At 35.6% G+C, this 11,917-nt stretch overlaps 2 non-coding genes across 2 annotated transcripts; one reads left to right on the top strand and one right to left on the bottom strand.

Annotated features, from left to right (window-relative positions):
* Positions 1-3,590: 3,590 nt before the first annotated feature.
* Positions 3,591-3,694, top strand: LOC130977173 (small nucleolar RNA R71). The gene has a single exon (XR_009084878.1). It is a non-coding gene; the product is annotated as a small nucleolar RNA R71 (small nucleolar RNA).
* Positions 3,695-10,378: 6,684 nt separating this feature from the next.
* On the bottom strand, positions 10,379-10,485 carry LOC130978375 (small nucleolar RNA R71). The gene has a single exon (XR_009086022.1). It is a non-coding gene; the product is annotated as a small nucleolar RNA R71 (small nucleolar RNA).
* Positions 10,486-11,917: the final 1,432 nt, after the last annotated feature.

Below are 11,917 nucleotides of genomic sequence, written 5' to 3'. Positions count from 1 at the left end.
GCCAATAGCCCTTTAAATCAAAAGGCAAAGGTGAAAAGGATCCAAGGCTTTGAGCATCAATGGATAGGAGGGCCCAAGGAAATAAATCCAGGCCTAAGCGGCTAAATCAAGCTGTCCCTAACCATGTGCTTGTGGCATGCAGGTCTAAGTGAAAAGCTTGAGACTGAGTGGTTAAAGTCGTGATCCAAGGCAAAAGAGTGTGCTTAAGAACTCTGAACACCTCTAATTGGGGACTTGAGCAAAGCTAAGTCACAATCTGAAAAGGTTCACCCAGTTATGTGTCTGTGGCATTTATGTATCCGGTGGTAATACTGGAAAACAAAGTGCTTAGGGTCACGGCCAAGACTCATAAAGTAGCTGTGTTCAAGAATCAACATACTACACTAAGAGAATCAATAATACTCTCTGAATTCTGAGTTCCTATAGATGCCAATCATTCTGAATTTCAAAGGATAAAGTGAGATGCCAAAACTATTCAGAAACAAAAAGCTACTAGCCCCGCTCATCTAAATTAGAATCTGAGCTTCACTTAAAACTCTGAGATATTATTGCTTCTTAATTTCTTTTTATCCTATTTTATTTATCTAGTTGCTTGGGGACAAGCAACAGTTTAAGTTTGGTGTTGTGATGAGCGGATATTTTATACGCTTTTTGGGGGTAATTTCATATAGATTTTAGCATGTTTTAATTAGTTTTTAATAGAATTTTATTAGTTTTTAAGCAAAAATCATATTTCTGGACTTTACTATGAGTTTGTGTGTTTTTCTATGATTTCAGGTATTTTCTGGCTGAAATTGAGGGAGCTGAGCAAAAATCTGACTTAGGCTGAAAAAGGACTGCTGATGCTGTTGGATTCTGACCTCCCTGCACTCGGAATATATTTTTTAGAGCTATAGGAGTCCAATTGGCGCGTTCTCAATTGTGTTGAAAAGAAGACATCCAGGGCTTTCCAGTAATATATAATAGTTCATACTTTGCGCAAAGATAGATGACGTAAACTGGCGTTCAACGCCAGTTCCATGTTGCAGTCTGGCGTCCAGCGCCAGGAACAGGTTACAAGTTGGAGTTCAACGCCAAAAACACGTTACAACCTGGCGTTCAACTCCAGAAACAGCCCAGAAACGTGAGAAGCTTAAGTCTCAGCCCCAGCACACACCAAGTGGGCCCCAGAAGTGGATTTCTACACCAATTATCTTAGTTTACTCATTTTCTGTAAACCTAGGTTACTAGTTTAGTATTTAAACAACTTTTAGAGACTTATTTTGTATCTCATGACATTTTTAGATCTGAAATTTGTACCTTTTGGCAGTATGAGTCTCTAAACCCCATTGTTGAGGGTGAGGAGCTCTGCAGCGTCTCGATGAATTAATGCAATTATTTCTGTTTTCCGTTCAAACATGCTTGTTCCTATCTAAGATGTTCATTCGTGCTTCACTATGAAAAAGGTGATGATCCGTGACACTCATCACCTTCCTCAATCCATGAACGTGTGCCTGACAATCACCTCTGTTCTACATCAGATTGAATGAGTATCTCTTAGATTTCTTAATCAGAATCTTCGTGGTATAAGCTAGAATTGATGGCGGCATTCATGAGAATCCGGAAAGTCTAAACCTTGTCTGTGGTATTCCGAGTAGGATTCAAGGATTGAATGACTGTGACGAGCTTCAAACTCGCGATTACTGGGCGTGATGACAAACGCAAAAGAATCAAGGGATTCTATTCCGGCATGATCGAGAACCAACAGATGATTAGCCGTGCTGTGACAAAGCATTTGGACCATTTTCACTGAGAGGATGGGAAGTAGCCATTGAAAACGGTGACATCCAACATACAGCTTGCCATGGAAGGAGCCTTGCGTGTGGGAAAAAGGAGTACAAGAGAAAAGATGAAATTCAGATGACAAAGCATCTCCAAAACTCCAACATATTCTCCATTATTGCACAATAAGTATTTATTTTATGCCCTTTTTCCTTTTTCCATTGAACTTGAAAAACACTGTTGTTGGCATCCTGACTAAGAATAATAAGATAAACATAGCTTGCTTCAAACCAACAATCTCCATGGGATTCGACCCTTACTCACGTAAGGTATTACTTGGACGACCCAGTGCACTTGCTGGTTAGTTGTGCGGATTGCAAAAGTGTGATTGCAATTTCGTGCACCATGTGGCTAGGAAAGGTCTTCCAAGGATGATGCATTCATCCTCCTCCTTCCTAGTGTCTAAGATTATGAAATCAGCAGGGATGTAAAGGCCTTCAACCTTTACCAACACATCCTCTACCAATCCATAAGCTTGTCTTACTAACTTGTCTGCTATTTGCAATGAGAATATGGCAGGCTGTACCTCAATGATCCCCAGCTTCTCCAATACAGAGAGTGGCATAAGATTTATGCCTGACCCTAAGTCACACAGAGCCTTTTCAAAGGTCATGGTGCCTATGGTACAGGGTATTAAGAATTTACCAGGACCTTGTTTCTTTTGAGGTAAAGTTTGCTGAACCCATGTATCTAGTTCACCAATGAGCAAGGGAGGTTCACCTTCCCAAGTCTCATTACCAAACAACTTGGCATTCAGCTTCATGATAGCTCCTAGATATTGAGCAACTTGCTCTCCAGTTACATCTTCATCCTCTTCAGAGGAAGAATAGTTTTCAGAGCTCATGAATGGCAGAAGGAGGTTTAATGGGATCTCTATGGTCTCTATATGACCTTCAGATTCCTTTAAGTCCTCAATAAGGAACTCCTTCTTGCTTGAGAGACGTCCCTTGAGGTCTTCCTCATTGGGATTCACGTCCTCTCCTTCCTCTCTAGGTTCGGCCATGTTGATTATGTCAATGGCCTTGCACTCTCTTTTTGGATTCTCTTCAGTATTGCTTGGGAGAGTACTAGGAGGAGTTTCAGTGACTTTCTTACTCAGCTGGCCCACTTGTGCCTCCAAATTTTTTATGGAGGACCTTGTTTCACTCATGAAACTTAAAGTGGCCTTAGACAGATTAGAGACTATGTTTGCTAAGTTAGAGGTACTCTGCTCAGAAGTCTCTGTCTGTTGCTGAGAAGATGATGGAAAAGGTTTGCTATTGCTAAACCTGTTTTTTCCACCATTATTAAAGCCTTGTTGAGGCTTTTGTTGATCCTTCCATGAGAAATTTGGATGATTTCTTCATGAGGGATTATAGGTGTTGCCAAAGGCTTCCCCCATGTAATTTACCTCTGCCATTGCAGGGTTTTCAGGATCATAGGCCTCTTCTTCAAAAGATGCCTCTTTAGTGCTGTTGGATGCATTTTGCCATCCATTCAGACTTTGAGAAATCACGTTGACTTGCTGAGTCAACATTTTGTTCTGAGCCAATATGGCATTCAGAGCATCAATTTCAAGAACTCTCTTCCTCTGAGGCGTCCCATTATTCACGGAATTCCTCTCAGAAGTGTACATGAATTGGTTATTTGTAACCATTTCAATAAGTTCCTGAGTTTCTGCAGGTGTTTTCTTTAGGTGAATGGATCCACCTGCAGAATGGTCCAGTGACATCTTAGAGAACTCAGACAGACTATAATAGAATATATCTATCATGGTCCACTCTGAAAACATGTCAGAAGGACACTTTTTGGTCATCTGCTTGTATCTTTCCCAAGCTTCATAGAGGGATTCACCATCTTTTTGCTTGAAGGTCTAAACATCCACTCTAAGCTTGCTCAACTTTTGAGGAGGAAAGAATTTAACCAAGAAGGCCGTGACCAGCTTATCCCAAGAGTCCAGGCTATCCTTAGGTTGTGAGTCTAACCATGTTCTAGCTCTGTCTCTTACAGCAAAAGGGAAAATCATGAGCCTGTAGACTTCAGGATCTACTCCATTAGTCTTAACAGTCTCATAGATCTGCAAGAACTCAGTTAAAAACTAGTAGGGATCTTCTGATGGAAGTCCATGAAACTTGCAGTTCTGTTGCATTAGAGCAACTAGTTGAGGTTTCAGCTCAAAATTGTTTGCTCCAATGGAAGGGATTGAGATGCTTCTTCCATCAAACTTGGAAGTAGGTGTAGTATAATCACCAAGCATCCTTCTTGCATTATTGTTGTTGGGTTCGGCTGCCATATCCTTTTCTTGTTCGAAAATTTCAGTAAGGTTGTCTTTGGATTGTTGTGATTTAGCTTCTCTTAGTTTCCTCTTCAGAGTCCTTTCAGGTTCAGGATCAGCTTCAACAAAAATGCTTTTTTCCTTGTTCCTGCTCATATGAGAAAGAAGAGAACAGAAAAGGAAGAGGAATCCTCTATGTCACAGTATAGAGATTCTTTTATGTTAGTAGAAGAAGAAAGGAATTTAAGAATCCAAACACAAGGGTGAAGATAGGTTCAGATTCTTGAGATGAAGAGAAGTATTAGTAAATAAATAAATAAATAGAAAAAGATGAGAGGGGGAGAATTCGAAAATTAATTTTGAAAAATAAGTTAGTGATTTTCGAAAACTAAAGGAAGAAATAAAATTAAAATTAAAATTTAAAATAATTAGTTAATTAAAAGAATTTTGAAAAAGAGGGAGGTAATTTTCGAAAATTAGGAGAGGAAATTAGTTAGATGGTTTTAAAAAAAAGATAAGATATAGTTAAAACAAATAAAAAGTCAACTAGTTAGTTGAAAAAGATTTGAAATTTAATTTTGAAAAGATAAGAATTTAGAAAAGATATTTTGAAGTTAAATTTTTGAAAAAGATATGATAGAAAAGATATTTTGAAAAAGAATTGATTTTTAAAATTAAAATTTGATTACTTGACTAACAAGAAACTAAAAGATATGATTCTAGAATTTAAAGATTGAACCTTTCTTAACAAGAAAGTAACAAACTTCAAATTTTTGAATCAATCACATTAATTGTTAGTAAAGTTTCAATTTTGAAATAAAGATAAGAAAAATATTTTAAAATCATTTTTTTTAAAAATTTTTTGAAAATAATAAAAAATGAAAAAGATTTGATTTTTGAAGAAGCTTTGAAAAGATAAGATTTTTAAAATTGAAAATTTGACTTGACTTATAAGAAATAGCTAAGTTTTAAAATTTTTTGACTAAGTCAACTCAAATTTTCGAAAATTATAAGAAAATTAAGAAAAAGAAATTTTTTTTATTTTTTTTTGAATTTTTAATGTTGAGAGAGAAAAACACAAATATGACCCAAAACATGAAAATTTTGGATCAAACACATAATGCATGCAAGAACACTATGAATGTCAAGATGAACACCAAGAACACTTTGAAGATTATGATGAACATCAAGAACATATTTTTGAAAAATTTTTGATGCAAATAAAACATGTAAGACACTAAACTTAGAAATCTTTAATGCTTAGACACTATGAATGAAAAAATGCACATGAAAAATAATAAAAGACACAAAACAAGAAAACATCAAGATCAAACAAGAAGACTTACCAAGAACAACTTGAAGATCATGAAGAACACTATGAATGCATGAATTTCCAAAAAATGCAAGAGCAAGATGAATATACAATTGACACCAAACTTAAAATATGACACAAGACTCAAACAAGAAACACAAAAATATTTTTTTGATTTTTTTTCGATTTTATAAAAAAAATTTTGGATTTTATTTTATATTTTTCGAAAAACATATAGGAAAAAGAGAATAAGAAATTCAAAATTTTTAAGAAGAATTCCAGGAATCTTTCAGTGTTAGCCTAAAGCTCCAATCCAAGGGTTGGACATGGCTTAATGGCCAGCCAGCTTTAGGATATAAATCAAGCATGCAACAGCTGATACTTTATCCAACTCCATATACATGCCTTTTATGTTGACAAGTGGAAGCTTCAATCTAAAAGAATTTGGATATGGCTTTACAGCCAACCAGGCTTCAACTTGTTACATAAAACTCTAGAATCCATTCTTAAAAATTCTGAAGTCATAGAATAATTTATTTATTTATTTATTTTTGAAAATAGGGATAAATTTTTAAAAAAATTTTTGAAAAGAAAATTACCTAATCTGAGCAACAAGATGAACCGTCAGTTGTCCAAACTTGAACAATCCCTGGCAACGGCGCCAAAAACTTGGTACACGAAATTGTGATCTCTAATAATGGCATTCAACTTGGTATGCGCGTTTATAACTCAGCACTTTCTTCACAACCTCACACAACTAACCAGCAAGTGCACTGGGGCGTCCAAGTAATAAACCTTACGTGAGTAAGGATCGATCCCACGGAGATTGTTGGTATGAAGCAAGCTATGGTCATCTTGCAAATCTCAGTTAGGCGAATAATAAATGGTTATGGAGTTTTCGAATAATAATAATAAATAAATAGAAAATAAAGATAGAAATACTTATGCAAATCATTGATGGGAATTTCAGATAGGCGTATGAAGATGCTATGTTCCTTCTGAATCTCTACTTTCCTACTACCCTCATCCAATCCTTCTTACTCCTTTCCATGGCAAGCTGTATGTAGGGCATCACCGTTGTCAATGGCTACATCCCATCCTCTCAGTGAAAATGGTCCAAATGCTCTGTCACAGCACGGCTAATCATCTGTCGATTCTCGATCATGTTGGAGTAGAATCCATTGATTCTTTTGCGTTTGTCATCACGCCCAACAATCGCGAGTTTGAAGCTCGTCACAGTCATTCAATCCCTGAATCCTACTCAGAATACCACAGACAAGGTTTAGACTTTCCGGATTCTCATGAATGCCACCATCAATTCTAGCTTATACCACGAAGATTCTAATTAAGGAATCCAAGAGATATGCGCCTGGTCTAAGGTAGAACGGAAGTGGTTGTCTGTCACGCGTTCATAGGTGAGAATGATGATGAGTGTCACGGATCATCACATTCATCATGTTGAAGTGCAAAGAATATATTAGAACAGGAATAAACTAAATTGAATAGAAAATAGTAGAAATTACATTAAAACTCGAGGTACAGCAGAGCTCCACACCCTTAATCTATGGTGTGCAGAAACTCCACCGTTGAAAATACATAAGTGATGAAGGTCCAGGCATGGCCGAATGGCCAGCCCCCATAAACGTGATCACAGGATCAAAAATACAATCCCGGATCCAGGATGTCTAATACAATAATAAAATGTCCTATTTATACTAGACTAGCTACTAGGGTTTACAGAAGTAAGTAATTGATGCAGAAATCCACTTCCGGGGCCCACTTGGTGTGTGCTTGGGCTGAGCTTGAGCTTTACACATGCAGAGGCTTCTTTTGGAGTTGAACGCCAAGTTGTAACGTTTTTTTGGCGTTCAACTCTGGTTCGTGACGTGTTTCTGGCGTTTGACTCCAAAATGCAGCATGGAACTGGCGTTGAGTGCCAGTTTACATCATCTAATCTCGAATAAAGTATAGATTATTATATATTTCTGGAAAGCTCTAGATGTCTACTTTCCAACGCCATTGAAAGCGTGCCATTTGGAGTTTTGTAGCTCTAGAAAATCCATTTCGAGTGCAGGAAGGTCAGAATCCAACAGCATTAGCAGTCCTTTGTCAGCCTTCTTATCAGAGTTTTGCTCAGGTCCCTTAATTTCAGCCAAAAAATACCTGAAATCACAGAAAAACACACAAACTCATAGTAAAGTCCAGAAATGTGAATTTAGCATAAAAACTAATGAAAACATCCCTAAAAGTAGCTAGATCCTACTAAAAACTACTTAAAAACAATGCCAAAAAGTGTATAAATTATCCGCTCATCACCAAGCTAAGCCCAAACACTCACCAAGTGGGCCCTAGAAGTGGATTTTCACACCTTTAGCCTAGTTGGTTTCATTTTTATAATTTCTAATTATTATTAGTTTCTTTTTAACTCTAGTTATTAGTATATATAAGAGGAGATTGCCCCTGTTTAATATCTCCTCGACCACATTCGAACTTTACACTTTATTCTCTGTACAGTATGAGCAACTAAACCTCCTAGATTAAGGTTAGGAGCTCTGCTGATTCTTATGAATTTATGCAATTACTTTTCTACTTCAATCTATGGTTGATTTTATTCTATGATGCATTGTCATTCTTCATTCTTATGAATCTCGATTCTACATGAGTTCTTTACCAGTCTTGACCCGAATAGTATTGAGCTACAGCTTGAGAACGCATCACAGGTTCCAACAAGTTATCTGGGCTAATTGGTGTATGTGACATAAAACCTCGTTAGTCAGGGGTAATTGATGTTCCTATGGCTCTAAGGGCTAGAATTATAAGAGCATCATTCTCTGATCCAGAAGATCCAACCTTGTTTGTGGCGTTTTGAGTAGGATCACCAAAGAGATTAAATTGCGTACGTTACACCCTCTCCCAGATTGATCTAGTCCGTTCAGATGTTTGGTTTGGACCTGAGGAGATTAATGACCTCGACCAATGGCTTAATCACTTACAACCTTGCCATTGAAGGAATCATTCATCATTGAAGTAGTGAGTATGACGTGTTAATACAGAAGAAGAAGCATTTCCGATGCCTTAACTGACTGCTAATTACTGTTTCTACGTTCTATTGTTATTGCTTGTTTATGCGCCTACAACAAACAACAACTATCTTCTATTCTCCTGACTAAGATCTACAGGATAACTACAACTTGCTCAATCCGGCAATCCTCGTGGGATTCGACTCTCACTCACCTGAGGTATTACTTCGACGGCTGGGTGCATTTGCCGGTTCAGTTGTGCGAGTCACAAATTCGCGCATCAAGTTTTTGGTGCTGTTGCCGGGGATCGTTTGTGATTGACAAACTAACGGTTATCCTGTTCCGTAGATCAGGTACCTTTACGTGTTTTCCTCTTTGTGTTATTTGTTTCTTTTTCGAAAATTATATATATATATATATATATATATATATATATATATATATATTCATATCTTTTTGTTTTGTTCGAGTCTTATGTCAAATTTTAAGTTTGGTGTCACTTTGGGTTTCATTTCTTTTCTTGAGTCTTTGAAAATTGTTCTTGTTTTCTTTGCTTAATGTTCAAACTGTTCTTGCTATTTTTCTTGATTGATTTCAAAATTTTCAAGTTTGGTGTCCTTTGGTGTTTTTCTTTCAAGGTTTTCGAAAATTAGTGTCTTTGATTTTTGAAATCTTTAAGTTTGGTGTCTTTTAGTGTTTTCCTTTTAAATTTTTCAAACTTGTGTAATCCAATTTCAAAATTTTTAAGTTTGGTATCTTGTTAGTTGTCTTTTTGATTTTGTAAATTTCTTTTTTATCTTCTATTTCAAATCTTTATCTTATCTTTTCTTTCTTTGATTTTCAAAATCTTGTTATCTTATCTTTCTTTTAAATTCAATTTTAAAAGTTTAGTATTTTGTTTGTTTTTCTTTCTTTTAATTTTGAATTTTAAAATCTTCAAAATTTTAAAATCCTTCTTTTACTTTCTTTTAATTTCAAAACTTTTTAAAATCAAATCTTTTATCTTAAATTTTGAAATCTTATCTTATCCTGTTTTTTTCTTTTAACTTTTAAAGATTCTTTTCCAACTTCTCGCTTTTTAAAATTTCAAATATTTTCAAAAATCAAATCCCTTCCAATCTTTTATTTTATTTTATAATCTTTCGTAGTTAGTTACTTGTTTGTCTCATTTTAATTTTTAAAAGTTTGATTCTTTCTAATTCTTTTCTCTCTCTCTCTCTTCTATTTTCGAAAATCTCTAACTCTTTTTTCTCTCTTCTTTTTCGAAAATCTTCTTCTTCCTTTCTCCCTCTTATTTTGAAAACTCCTTTCCTATTTCCCTCCTTAATTTCGAAAATTCTTTTTAAATTAAAAAGCATCTTTCTTTTTTTTCTCTTCCTCTATACTCTGACATAGAGACTCCTTTCTCTTCTCTTCTTGGTTTCTTTCTTCTTGTTTATGAACATGAGTATGGATAAAGAACCTCTCTTTGACCTAGATTCTGAACCTGAGCGTATGCAACAAGCTCAAGCTAGTAGGGCCGTAAGGAATCTCATAGGAGCATTAGAACAAGAGGTAGAAGAAACAACAATGGCAGCTAATCTAGACAATGGGGGTGATGCAAGAAAGGTCCTAGGATCTTACACTACACCCAATTCTGACTTCTATGGGCGCATCATCTCCATTCCTGCCATTGGGGCAAACAACTTTGAGTTGAAGCCTCAACTGGTCACTCTGGTACAACAAAACTGCCAGTTTCATGGACTTCCACAAGAAGATCCAAACAAGTTCCTATCTGACTTTCTACAGATATGTGACATTGTTAAGACTAATGGAGTAAATCCAGAAGTCTACAAGATCATGCTCTTCCCCTTTGCAGTAAGAGACAGAGCAAGGCTATGGATGGATTATCAGTCTAAGAAAAGCCTAGATAGTTGGGAGAAGGTGGTCAATGGATTCTTGACCAAGTTCTTTCCACCTCAAAAGCTGAGCAAGCTTAGGGTGGAATTATAAAACTTCAGACAAAAAGAGGGTGAATCCCTCTATGAAGTTTGGGAAAGATACAAGCAATTGATTGGGAGATGTCCTCTTGATATGATCTCAGATTGGACCATGTTAGATATTTTCTATGATAGCCTATCTAAGATGTCCAAGATGGGATTGGACCACTCTGCAGGTGAATCCCTCCACTTGAAGAGGCGCAGGAGTTCATTGACATGGTTGCCAACAACCAGTATATGTACACTTCTGAAAGGAATCCTATGAACAATGGGACGTGTAGTTTTATTATCCACAAAGCCAACGGTTTTAAAGCGTTACTGTTGGTGTCGTGTTTTGGCAACGATTTTAATACCATTGCCATTTTGTAGTTGTCTAAGCCAACGGTTTTAAAGCGTTACCACTAATGTCATTTTTTGGCAACGGTTTTAATACCATTGCAATTTTGCAGTCGTCTTTGACAACGGTTTTAACACTATTGCTTTTTTGTGACTTTTGACAATAGTTTTTTGTAATATATGATTCTTTATTTACAATAGTTTTCTCATGAATGAAATTAGTTCCAACTTTTTTAATTTAGTGTCAATAAATAACCTAAACTATTTTAATCAAATTACTAAAAAAAACTAATTAAACATTTACCATCAAATTTGACTTATAAAAAAATTGTTGTAAGATCCACAATCAGATTATATCATCATTGCAAAATAATATAATACTAGTATAGGTCATAACTAATTGTATTTATATCATCATTTTTTACAAATTTGTGTAAATTAATGGACAAAAATCTGAATTCCATGCCACTATGCCCAAAAATTTGCTCAAGTTGTTTGCAGCTTCATCAGTAGGACCAATTGCCTCTCCTTCAACATCTAGAGTAATTTCTTCTCTATCTTCCAACTGTCTTGCATGAATCTTCAAGTACTGTGTAGGTCCTCGTGTTTCTCTCTTTGTTGTTTCTAAACAAAGAGACTAATAAAATTATAATAATATGTTCAAAGAGACTAAAATATCACATTAGTATTGATTCATTTTAAATGTATCTAGTTATTACTAGCTCCAATAGCTGGCTAATAAAAAAATGTATGTGTAGAAACCATACACTCATTATTGATCTAGTGGCTTTGGTACTTATCCAATTTTCATGGAAGATTTTTACAGCGGTAGACATATGTCATTGTTTTCGGTGGATACTCATAACTTGTGAGGAAATATCCAGAACAAAAAATATATTGAGTAAATATCAAGAACGTAAAATATAGAGCAACCAATATGCCATCAAACAAAACAACTGCATGTGTCATGACCATTGAGTTTATCAGATAAATAAGAATGCTTCAGCAGTAAAAACTAAAATATAATAGTAAGGCTAATTTGAGATGAGATGAGCTCATCTCTAAAGTGAAAAAAGAAAAATGAATTAAGCTTATACCAAAATGACATATAATCAACTCTTACTTTCTTACTTGTCTAAAACCAAGGATGATATATTCATCTTATACCTAAATTAGATACTTTCCCTGCACATGA

Source organism: Arachis stenosperma, chromosome 4 (assembly GCF_014773155.1).
Source record: "Arachis stenosperma cultivar V10309 chromosome 4, arast.V10309.gnm1.PFL2, whole genome shotgun sequence".
NCBI lineage: Eukaryota > Viridiplantae > Streptophyta > Magnoliopsida > Fabales > Fabaceae > Arachis > Arachis stenosperma.
The sequence above is the reverse complement of the archived record's forward strand: the minus strand, read 5'-3'. Positions and strand labels throughout refer to the sequence as shown.